General features: G+C 37.3%; 1 long non-coding RNA gene and 1 pseudogene across 1 annotated transcript; one reads left to right on the top strand and one right to left on the bottom strand.

Annotated features, from left to right (window-relative positions):
- Positions 1-4,164: 4,164 nt before the first annotated feature.
- On the top strand, positions 4,165-6,275 carry LOC120224778 (annotated as a pseudogene).
- A 777-nt stretch (positions 6,276-7,052) lies between these two features.
- LOC120224779 lies at positions 7,053-7,621 on the bottom strand. The gene is made up of 2 exons (XR_005526659.1): positions 7,562-7,621; positions 7,053-7,093 (listed from the first exon to the last, which is right to left on the bottom strand). It is a non-coding gene; the product is annotated as an uncharacterized LOC120224779 (long non-coding RNA).
- Between the last annotated feature and the right edge of the window lie 4,976 nt (positions 7,622-12,597).

Below are 12,597 nucleotides of genomic sequence, written 5' to 3'. Positions count from 1 at the left end.
AGTGGACCCAAAAGTATACAGCCAACTGATCTTTGACAAAGCAGGAAAGAATATCCAATGGAAAAAAGACAGCCTTTTTAACAGATGGTGTTGGGAGAACTGGACAGCAACATGCAGAAGAATGAAACTAGATCATTTTCTCACACCATGCACAAAAATCAACTCAAAATGGATAAAGGACCTGAACGTGAGACAGGAAACTATCAACACCCTAGAGGAGAAAGCAGGAAACAACCTCCTTGACCTCCACCGCAGCAACTTCTTACTTGACACATCCCCAAAAGCAAGGGAATCAAGAGCAAAAATAAACTGTTGGGACCTCATCAAGATTAAAAGCTTCTGCACAGCCAAGGAAACAACCCAGAAAATTAATAGGCAACCAACGGAATGGGAAAAGATAGTTGCAAATGACATATCAGATAAAGGGTTAATATCCAGAATCTATAAGGAACTCACCAAACTACACGCCCGAAAAACAAACAACCCAGTGAAGAAATGGGCAGAAGACATGAACAGACACTTCTCCAAAGAGGACATCCAGATGGCCAACAGACACATGAAACGATGCTCAGCATCCCTCCTCATCAGGGAAATACAAATCAAAACCACACTGAGATACCACCTCACGCCAGTCAGAGTGGCTAAAATGAGCAAATCAGAGAACTCTAGATGCTGGCGAGGATGTGGAGAAACGGGCACCCTCCTACACTGTTGGTGGGAATGTAAACTGGTACAGCCCCTCTGGAAAACAGTGTGGAGGTTCCTCAGGAAACTAACAATAGAACTCCCTTATGACCCAGCAATAGCACTGCTAGGAATTTACCCAAGGGATACAGAAATGCTGAGGCATAGGAGCACATGTACCCCAATGTTCATAGCAGCACTCTCCACAATAGCTAAAACATGGAAAGAGCCTAAGTGTCCATCAACAGATGAATGGATCAAGAAGATGTGGTTTATCTATACCATGGAATACTACATGGCAATGAGAAACAATGAAATCTGGCCATGTGTAGCAACATGGATGGACCTTGAGGGTGTTATGCTGAGCGAAATAAGTCAGGCAGAGAAGGACAAATATCATATGTTTGCACGTATAGGAGGATTAGGAGGAACTTGACGGAGGAACAAGGGGGAGAAGAAGGGCGGAAATGGTGGGGGAAAGGGAGAGAGGCAAACCATGAGAGACTCTTGAATGCTGACAAAAACTGAGGACTGATGGATGTGGGGGGGAGGGGGGATGGGCATGGAGGAGGACACTTGTGGGGATGAGCACTGAGTGTTATGTGGAAACTAATTTGACAATAAACTATTTGTAAAAAAAAAAATAAAATAAAATAAAATATTATGTTAAATGTTAAGATTATGAACACCACAGTGAAAAGGCAAAGATCACCTGATAAGATTATTTTTTAAAAAGCAAGAGTCAACTATATGCTACCCCAATGAAATTCCCTTTCAGTATAAAGATGCAGGCTGGAAAATGATATATCTTGCAAACACTAATCACATAGTTGGAGTGACCATATTAATACTAGATGAAGTAGAGCTCAGGAGAAGAAACATTACCAGGCATAAAGAGGAGTATTTCATAAAATAAAGTGGTCAATTCATCAAAAATATGTAAAAATCCTAGGCACCTGGGTGGCTCAGTCAGTTAAGAGTCCCACTTCAGCTTAGGTCATGATCTCACAGCTTGTGAGTTCAAACCCTGCATCAGGCTCTATGCTGACAGCTCAGAGCCTGGAGCCTGCTTTGGATTCTGTGTCTCCCTCTTTCTCTGCCCCTCTGCTGCTCATGTGCTGTGTCTCTTTATCTCAAAAATAAATAAACATTTAAAAAATGTAAAAATCTGAAATGTGCCATGCACTTAATAACAGAGCTTCAAAATACAGGAACAAAAATTGATAAATGCTAAATAGATAAAAGTATAGTTAGAAATTTCAACATTCCTCTCAATAATCAATAGAACAAGTATACAGAAAATGAGAACATATATAAAAAGTCAAACAACACTATCAAGTCAACAAACATCTACAGAACAATTCACCCTAAAACTGCAGAATGCACATTCTTTACAAATGCATACAAATGTTCTCAAAATAATCTATAGGCTGGGCTATAAAATATATCTCAAAACATTTTAAATAATAGAAATTATAGAAAGTATATTTTCTAAATACAATGAACTAATCCACAAATAGAAATCCAGAAAAGAAATCTTAAAAAATCACCTAAATTTGGAAATTGAGCAACATGATTTCAAATGACCCATGGATCAAAGGATAAAACAAGAGAGGAGAATTAGAAAATATTTTTAATTGAATAATAATTACAACTCAACAGCAATTAAGATTTGGAGATGAATCTAAAGCGACACTTAAAGGGAATTTGGTAGTTTTAAATGCTTAAATTATGAAAGAAAATGGGTGTAAAAGAAATTAAGTTTCCACCTTAAGAAACTGGAAAAAAAGAAGAGTAAATCAAACCCAGTATAATTAAATTTTAAAAATGTATAAAATTAGAATAGTGTATTTGGTAATATATGTCCATATATGTCCACTTCTAGTGGTATACTAAATACTTGCAGTTTCACTTTCATTTATTAACTAATATTTATCATGTGTTAAATGATAGGTGCAGCTTTTGCCAAATGCTAAGAAAATATGCATGAATAAGTATCAATCCCTGCCTTTAAATATATTATTTGAAGACATAAGACAAACAGACACACAGACACAGACACAAACACACACACACCCCACAGAGACAGACAAGGAAACAATCACAACAGGAGTATGGCTAGATGCCAAGGCAGGCAGAAAAGAGGATGATAAAAGTTCTCTTTTACCTCATTCCCCTGCTTCAGTTAAGAGTTACAGGTAGAATAGCACCTGATAGGGGTCATAAAGGGTGAAGAATCTGTGCACACTGTTCCTTCTCATTAGAAGATTTGGCTCCATAGTAGATATGAGGTGAAAAGGATCAACAGCACACTTATGGAATTATAAACACAATAGTGATGTTGCTAAATTGGTGAGTGGGATTTGGGGATTAGGGAGCCGAGTAGGAGCAGGAGCCTAAGGAAGGAGTTAAAAGGCCAGCGATGGAGGTCATATAATTTCAATCTACTGTTTGAGAAATGTATTATTCACTTATCCGACCCACCATTCTCACCATAGCCCAAACCAACACCTGAATTCATGAAATTAAAGATGCCAAAGGAAAATCTATAGTCATGTTTAAACCAACAAAGTAAAGGAGTAGGTATGCTATTACACTGAATTTAGTTCTGAAAAAAAAATCTCTTTTAGCATTCTTTTCCCTAATATACTGTGTTTAGACAGTTTTAACAAGATTTGATCACTCTATCTATTCAAATACCTCTTCAATTTAAGCACTAGTCAAGCCCTGTACCATTTTAATACCCAAGAAATCGACCGGGTATTAGGTATACACGCTTTTGTATAAATGGTAGACTTGAGATTTGCCTCTGTCTATGGCATTCCTCAACCAAGGCAATAGACTACAGGTTTCTGCTCCTGTAGTTGTCAGTTGGGGATAGTTATTTTTGAAATTACTGATTTTCAGGTTCTAAAAAACAAATTGAGACTCTCAGGAAAGAGTTTTTTATTACTGTCTTGTAGAGAGTCCAGTCATGCCAGTTTAATTTCTCAAAATTTATGTATCTATTACAGTGATAGCAAGTAAATAATTTTATAGACCAATTAACTTGGCCTTTGAAATATTTTTCTACTAATTAAATGGGAACAAAATTATATGCCCTTATTTAGTTAATCCAAAAATCGAAAAATGAATTCTCATGCACAAAATTTTCTTTATTAAAATCAAAATTGTCATTAAAACTGAGACTGAAGGGGCCATTTAATAATGACAATTGCCTGGTTCCAGGCAACCATTTTCATTTTACGATAACCCCCTGAAGCATTTTAATCACCCCCCTCCCAATACACCTTCACTTAAAAAAATTATATGAGGAGTTCTCATCTGTAACATGTTTCTCTTTTGTCAAAATATGCTTTTTAAGGCTGAAAGTGATTGTGGAATTTGGGGAACAGGTTTATTTCAGTCCAATCTGACTGGGTCAAAGTTCATGACAGTGAAAATACTTTGAGTTTCTAACTGTTTGCTTCCTACTCCGGGATGAAGTCAGCCCAGTTCTGCTTTCTCTTATATTGGAGAGCAATCTGCTACATGAGCTGTGAGCTGATGAACATCTCCATCACAGTGGAGAAAGGAATACCCTTCTGCATAAGCATCAATGCCACTTGGTGTGTGGGCTACTGCTACACTTGGGCAGGAACTCTGCTTTCCTGGAAGTCAGGGGACTGAGGATCTATACAAAGCAGGCTTCACGAATTCCCAATTTATCAATATTTTGACTCTCCTCAATAATAGCTGTGAATCACTTAGCTAACTTCTCTGCATTGTGATTAAGGTTAATTACCATGATATCATTTCAGTGTCTAGGTTTGGATTTAATTTGGGTAAAACAAATTTGGGACATTTTCAGTAATGTGCCAATTCTGCATTTTGAAAGACTATTTTTCTGCTAGATTTACTTATTGGGAGATAAAGATGGGCATCGATACATATTTAATCATGGAATATTATCAATACTCTCAAAAAGCCAAATGCAATAATAAAAGGCATGCCTTTGTAACATAGTACCAAAATGCCTTAAAAGAAAAATAAAAACATGACCAGCCAATTAAAAAATTCATTTTATTGGTCTACCTTTAACACAAATGCCAGCAGGCAGCCTGAGAACAATCAATCCCTTTAGATTAGAACCAAAAGGAGTCAGCAAATCTACTCCCTTTATGCTGTTGAGCAAATCAAGGCATAAGTGCATTACACCATTTGTCTACGGCTCTTCACAACACGCCAGTTATCAGGGAATGTGTTTCTTCTTTGCCATTTTTCTGTTGCATCTGGCTGTGCAGGAGTTCAATAAACTGAAATTGAAGGTGGCTGCATTTTAATGAATATACTTTATGTGATACTAAAAAAGTGATCAATGAAATTTAACTCATTGCATTTTAGGTGGGACAGAGATCTTGTGGCCAGCCCAGGAAAAGAATTAACCAGCAGCCCCTTCTCTCCCTTAAAACCAATTATTTTCTCATTGGGCAAGTAGAAGAGTGAAACATACTTGGCTTGAGTTAAATGTATTGAGATTGAAACTATGTCATACACTTTTGGATTAAGAATCCTGCAAATATACAGAATTTAAGGCAGTGGCAAGGAAAAAACATACAAAGCAATAGATATCCAAAATCCAATGAGACTTCCCTCATATTTTAGGAAAATATCAAGAATTCAGCATATGACTCTTATTCCTCTTTTAAATATAGAAAAGAGTGATTGGAAATATCTTTGTAAGCAATTAAACCCAAGTGTTTTATGTTTTTAACTGTCATTAACATAGCTTCAGATTACCAAGTACAAAAAGAAAAGTCTTTATATTCCAAGGTCATATTTCTTTATTCCTTTATCTCTACATGCTTTTATGCCATACAAATTTAAGGTTTTTATAGAGCTTCACAAATATTAAATACGTGGGTATTATCATGGTGGGGAGGAAGGAAGTGTCCATATCTTCTATAACATTTCCCAGGACAATTCATAAGAGTGGTATAAAATACATTTTTTTATAAAGTCATATTTCCTGTGCCTAAGGATCCTATAACCTGGTCTTCAGAGAACAAATACTAGAATAAGCAGGATTAAATCCCTCTTTATTTATTTATTTATTTATTTTTTTTTTTGAGAGAGAGAGAGAGAGAGAGAGAGAGAGAGAGAGAGAGAGAATCCCAAGCAGTCTCCACACTCAGTCCAGAGGCAGATGCAGGGCTTAGATCATTAGACCCATGACCCTGGGATCATTACCCAAGCCAAAATCAAGAGTTGAAGGCTCAACCTACTGAACTACCCAGCCACCCTTAAATCCCTGTCTCATTTCGACTAAGCCAAAAAGAAACTTCCAGAATATTATAACCTAACTCTCTCCTTCCTAAACTCCTCAGGATCTAGTGTATAAGGACTCAGGCAGGCCCAACATTCAGAAAACACGTACCCTCAAGGAGCTGATGTATGACACAGAGTGCCTAGCTATGCTCACCATGTAGGCTCCCTGTATATGTACCCAGTAGCCACTGTATATCACTGTGGCCAAGTGTAACACAAACATTGACTGCACCATGTGAAACCTGGGGCCTAACTATTGCTCGTTCAGTGAAATGAAAGAATAAAGAGCAGTAGACATTTGGGGCAGCCCACCCTTGTCCTAAAGGACCAAGATATCCAAAATCTCCATATATGTCCATGTGCCCAGGCTGCAAACCACTGGAGGCCAGGGGACCATCAGGCCCCTGATCTCTGTTGTCCAGGCAGAGGAGGAGCTCCAGGTTTAGAGAGTACCTGGCACCACTCAACCCTGTATTCTTAGGTGTGGGCTCTGTAGGTTTAATTCAACTTGAATTATGGGGCTTTAAGTTGTTTCCAATATTTAACAGATTTAGAGGTCCCTAGAGAAACTCTGTGATTTTATAAATGAGAAAACCTGGACTTAGAAGAAAGAGCTCTTAAGATGGATGACTGGGTAGGAGAACTAAACCTCCTATGAGATGTGGGGCACCTGGGTGGCTTAGTCGGTTAAGCGTCCGACTTTCACTTGGGTCATGATCTCGCGGTTCATGGGTTCGGGCCCCGCGTCAGGCTCTGTGCTGACTGCCAGCTCAGAGCCTGGAGCCTGTTTCAGTCTGTGACTCCCTCTCTCTCTGACCCTCCCTGTTCACGCTGTCTCTCTCTCTCCTAGAAATAAATTTAAAAATATTAAAAAAAAAAAAATCTCCTATGAGATGTATGGCCTGCAAGGGCAGGGCCAGTGTTGTTTCAGCGTCCTGGAGCCAGTACCTAGCTCTATGTCTAACCACTTAAATATTGAGGGAGGAGTCAGGAAGACAAGGAGACTGAGCCAAGAGTGCCCACTTTATTGCTGATCCTTGGAGGTGGTGACATCAGTTCCACTTTGCGTGCCTATTTTTCAGTCAGAGAAGTTGTTGCTGATCTGTGAGGGTAGGAGAAGGGGTAGAGGAAGATAAACTGGGAAATGGCAAGCATTCAGAATCTGAAGCCTAAAAAATCAGATCTTGACAATTTTTTAAGTTTAATAATTTTGAGAGCAACAAAGACAGAGCAAGTTGGGGAGGGCAGAGAGAGGAGAGAGAATCCCTGCTCTGTCAGTACAGAGCCCGATGCAGGGCTAAACCCATGAACAGTGAGATTAGGACTCAACTGAAACCGAGTCAGATGTTAACTTACTTAGCCACCAAGGCACCCCAACAATTTTTATTCCAAATTTGAATTACCAATCAAGGCCAAGAACTGTTAGTTTGGGTCCGGAAAAATTCAATTACAAGATCAATGACTATCTTTTCCTGAGTTGTTCCCCTAAATGTGTTCCACCACTTAAAAAAAATTGATCGAGAACTTCTAGCCTCCTGCAAAACTGTCTCTTGGGCAATAAGACATATACCTGTTCCTTGTTGCTGTGCCGTCTGGACCAGAATCCTCCTCCTTGGTAGGACGGGGCCCCTAAAGTACATGTGACAGCACTTTAGGCAACTTGACAGGCTAGTAATTTTTATTTGTTTGTTTCATGTTTTTATTTAAATTCCAGTTAGTTAACATATAGTGCAACATTAGTTTCAGGAGTAGAATTTAGTGATTCATCACTTACATACAACACCCAGGGCTCATCCCAAGTGCCCTCCTTAATGCCCATCATCAATTTAGCCCATCCCCCACCCACCTCCCTCCATGAACCCTTGAGTTTGTTCTCTACAATTAAGAGTCTGTTTTATGGTTTGCCTCTTTTTTCTCCACTAGTTTCATTTGTTTTATTTATTAAATTCCACATGAGTGAAATATAGTATTTCTCTGATTTATTTCACTTAGCACAATACACTCTAGTTCCATCCATGTCATTGCAAACAGCAAGATTTCATTCTCTTTTATGACTAATATTGCATTATGTGCATGTGTGTGCATGTGCATGCATGTGTAAGCCACTTCATCAGTTGATGGACATTTGTGCCCTTTCCATAATTTGGGTGTTAATGATAACACAGCTATAAACAACAGGGTTCATATGCCCCTTCAAATAAGTATTTTTGTATCCTTTGGGTAAATACCTAGAAGTACAAATGCTGTATCATAGGATAGTTCTATTTTTAACTTTTTAAGGAACCTCCATACTGTCTTCCAGAGTGGCTGCACTAGTTTGCATTTCCACCAACAGTGTAAAAGGGTTCTCCTTTCTCCACATCTTCATCAACATCTGCTGTTTCCTATGTTGTTAATTTTAGCCATTCTGACAGGCGTGAGGTGGTATCTCGTTGTGGTTTTTATTTATATTTCCTTGATGATGAGTGATGTTGAGTATCTTTTCATCTGTTAGCCAACTGTATGTCTTCTTTGGAAAAATGTCTATTCATGTGTTCTGCCCACTTCTTAACTGGGTTATTTGTTTTTCAAATGGTGAGTTTGTTAAGTTCTTTATAAATTTTGGATACCCTTTATCAGATATATAATTTGCAAATATCTTCTCCCATCCCAAAGGTTATCATTTGGTTTTGTTGATTATTTCCTTTGCTGTGCAGAAGTTTTTTATTTTGATGAAGTTCCAATAGTTCATTTTAGCTTTTGTTTCCCTCACTTCCAGAGACATGTCTAGTAAGAAGTTGCTACGGCCAAGGTCAAAGAAATTGCTGACAGGCTAGTAACTTATTTGTCAATTAACTGTTCAGAGAAATAGTTCCCTTCACAAGAGTAGGGAGTCCACAGAGATTATCTGTATTTTCTGAGCTCTCTATATTTGCTTTATTACTTGACTATCTGTTCTCCCAAATGAAAGGGTAAACAATGAAAATGCCTCGTGACTTATATTACTTTTATTTTATTTTTAAATGTTTTATTTATTTCTAGGAGAGAGAGAGAGAGAGAGACAGCATGAGCAGGGGAGGGTCAAAGAGAGAGGGAGTCACAGACTGAAACAGGCTCCAGGCTCTGAGCTGGCAGTCAGCACAGAGCCCGACGCAGGGCCCGAACCCACGAACCGCGAGATCATGACCTAAGCGAAAGTCGGACGCTTAACCGACTAAGCCAGCCAGGCGCCCCAATATTACTTTTAAAGATATTAACTTTTATTACCTGAATGTTAAAACATATTTAAAATTTTTAAAAATGTTATCTATCAAACGTACAACTTTAGATTTTTTGACATTCTTTTTTTTTAATATTTTTATTTATTTCTGAGAGAGAGAGAGGCAGTGTGAGCAGAGGAGGGTTAAAAAGAGAGGGAGAAACAGAATCTGAAGCAGGCTCCAGGCTCTGAGCTATGTCAGCACAGAGCCCGATGTGGGGCCCAATCCCATGAACCGTGAGATACATGACCTGAGCCGAAGTCGGTCGCTTAACTGATGGAGCCGTCCAGGTGCCCCGATTTTTCGACATTCTTGAGCTACTTTTTCATGACACGTATATGTGTTTACATAATACTAGTGGGAATGTTATTAGGAATCAAATATATCTATAAATATAACCCACAGTCATTGCTCACTTGGAAATATCAATAAGAATTTTCCTGGTATTTTAGTGGTATTTTTCCCTAAAATATATCTATCAAAATTGCTTCAATGAAATTTTCTTAAGAGAGTAGTCATCACTTTCTTAAAATATCTCTGTTGCTCCTCACCCTGTCTACATTAAAACTGATTTATTCTGAGAAAGCCCTTAACTTATCTTATTTTTCTGCAACTCAGACTCAGTGGAAGTCTTCCTTAAAACCTTTGAAATCTAGTTAAGTAGTAGCATTCATAACCTGGAACTGATGTAACATTGTGTGTCAACTATATTTCAATTAAAACAATAATAATAATAAAGTACTAGAGCTAATATATTTTCCATCACATGGATATCAAGGATTATTTTCCAGTAGATGCAGAAAAAAACACTCAACAACCTTTCATGATAAAAACTCTCAATGAATTGGATATAGAAGGAATTTATATTAACATAATAAGGGCCATAGGACAAATCCACAGCTTACATCATATTCAGTAGTGAAAGACTGAAAGCTGTTTTTCTAATATCAGGAATAAGGCAAGGATGCATACTTTCATGTACAACAGTAAACCTTAGGTTGTATTGCATGGGTAAATGCTATAACTGCCCAAATACATATGCAAATCCTAAAGTTTTAATGTTTTGGTATAGGGTTATCATGTAATATTCTGATTACTTAAAATATTATATGTCACAAAAATAACTGAATTGCTTTGTCAACTGCATCATACTGAACTCTCATCAAATCTTTAACAATGTTCATCTGAAATTTTGTCATTTAAATAGATTGCTTGCCTTCATGCAAGAACATCTGGGGGCAATACAACCCATAATACTTGGGTCCCAGTATCACCACCCTAGTGGGACCTCTTATAATCCTGCTGTTAATCCTAATGTTTGGTCCCTGCATTCTTAATAAATTAATCCAATATATAAAACAAAGATTAGGTACCCTTCAACTAATGGTCTTACGAGCCCAATATCAACCTTTAGACCAAAATGATGGAGCTACGACTGACCCAGGATTGGGTCAGCTACAAGACAGAGGGGGAAATGTAAGGGTACAAGTTTAAACCAAACTGACTCCATGACAGGCTTTAAGTTTCCCCTCTAAACTAGAAGGCCTAAGTTTCAGCTTTCCCAAAACTATCAGGCAGTTACACATTGCCCAAGGCAGGAGAAACCACCCTTGCAACACCCAATCAGGAAAGGCCAGCGACCACCCTCCACATTACTAAGGAAGAGGCCTAGAGATAGAAACTATAGATAGGACCCTGTTACCTAATGTTAAAGTTAACCCATTAATCTCCGAACAAGACCCTAGGCTCGCTCTGTGATTGGTTGAATTTAAAGGTACTCTAAATGTTGTAATTGGATCCTGCCAAAAGTAACGAATACTCTAGACAATGTGTATGGTTAAACATGCTGTCAATAATGTTGAATAATTATGATTGGATCACACTTCCCCTGCCACAACTTCTGTAACTCCCCTGTCACAAACCCCATAAAAACCCTACTCTGCCTTTGTTCGTGGCTCTCAGCATTGATCCACTGCATTGGTGATGTCTGGGTGCCCGAGCTCTAGCCTGTAATAAAGCCCTTTGCCTTTGCATGCGTGACTCGGTCTCCCCAGTGGTCTCTGGTCATTGAGGATACTGCAATCTGGGTATAACATTTGGTGCATTGGCCAGGAACTGTGTACTAGAAGTGCTGGCCAGAAAAATCAGGCAAGAAAAAAAAATTTAACCTTCCAAATCAACTGCTAACTACACTGGTATTTAAAGTAAAAACAACAACAACAAAAAACCCATACAAATCAAAATGAAGAAATAAAATTGTCTCTCTTTTCAGATGTCATGATCTTTTATATAGAAAGTCCTAAAGACTCTATCCTAAAACTATTAAAAATAATAAACAAATTTAGTAAAATTTCATAATTCAAAATCAATATACAAAACTCAGTTGCATTTCTATATACTAACAACAAACTATCTGAAAAAGAAACAAAGAAAACAATCTCATTCGCAATAGCATCAAAAAATATCAAAACATGATAAAATACTTATGAATAAATTTAACCAAGGAAGTGAAGCATCTGTACATGCTGAAAACTATAAGATATTGATGAAAGAAATTAAAGAGACAAATAAATAGAAAGATACCCAATGTTCATGGATCAGAAAAATTAAAGCTAAAATATCCATGCTATCCAAAGCCATTTATAGTTTCAGTATAATCCCTATCAAAATTCAATGACAATTTTATAAAAATAAGAAAAAATTCTAAAACTCATATGGAACCACAAAAGACCTTAAGCAGTCAAAGCAATCTAGGGAAAGAAATATAAAGCTAGATGCATCATTCTTCTGATTTCAACTATACCACAAAAGCTATAGTAATTAAAATAGTATGATACTAGCATAAAAACAGATACAGAATCAAGAGACCAGAAATAAACTATGCATATACAGTCAAGGACAAGGGAGCCAAGAATAGTTAATGGGGAAAAAATAGTTTCTTCATTAGTTTTGGAAAATATGATATTCACATGCAGAAGAATGAAAATTGACTCAGATTTTGTATCACTTATAAGAATTAACACAAAATGAATTAAAGACTTAAATGTAAGATCTCATATCATAAAATTCCTAGAAGAAAAAAAAATATGAAGCCTGGTCCTCAACACTGGTCTTGAAAATGATTTTTTTTTAAAATATAACACCTAAAGCACAAGCAACAAATAAAAAAGTAAGTAGGGCTACATCAAGCAAAAAAGCTTCTGCACAGCAAAAGAATGATCAACAGAATATAAGGGTAACCTATGAGATGAGAGAAGATATTTGCCAGCCACATATCTGATATTAAGCCACATATCTTAATATACAAAATATACTCACAATAACTCAACAGCAAAAACAAAACTTCCCAAATTATCTGATTAAAGAT

The sequence above is a fragment of the Hyaena hyaena genome, unplaced genomic scaffold (assembly GCF_003009895.1).
Source record: "Hyaena hyaena isolate Hyena2069 unplaced genomic scaffold, ASM300989v1 scaffold_1244, whole genome shotgun sequence".
Lineage (NCBI taxonomy): Eukaryota > Metazoa > Chordata > Mammalia > Carnivora > Hyaenidae > Hyaena > Hyaena hyaena.
This window is presented reverse-complemented; position numbering and strand designations above follow the sequence as displayed.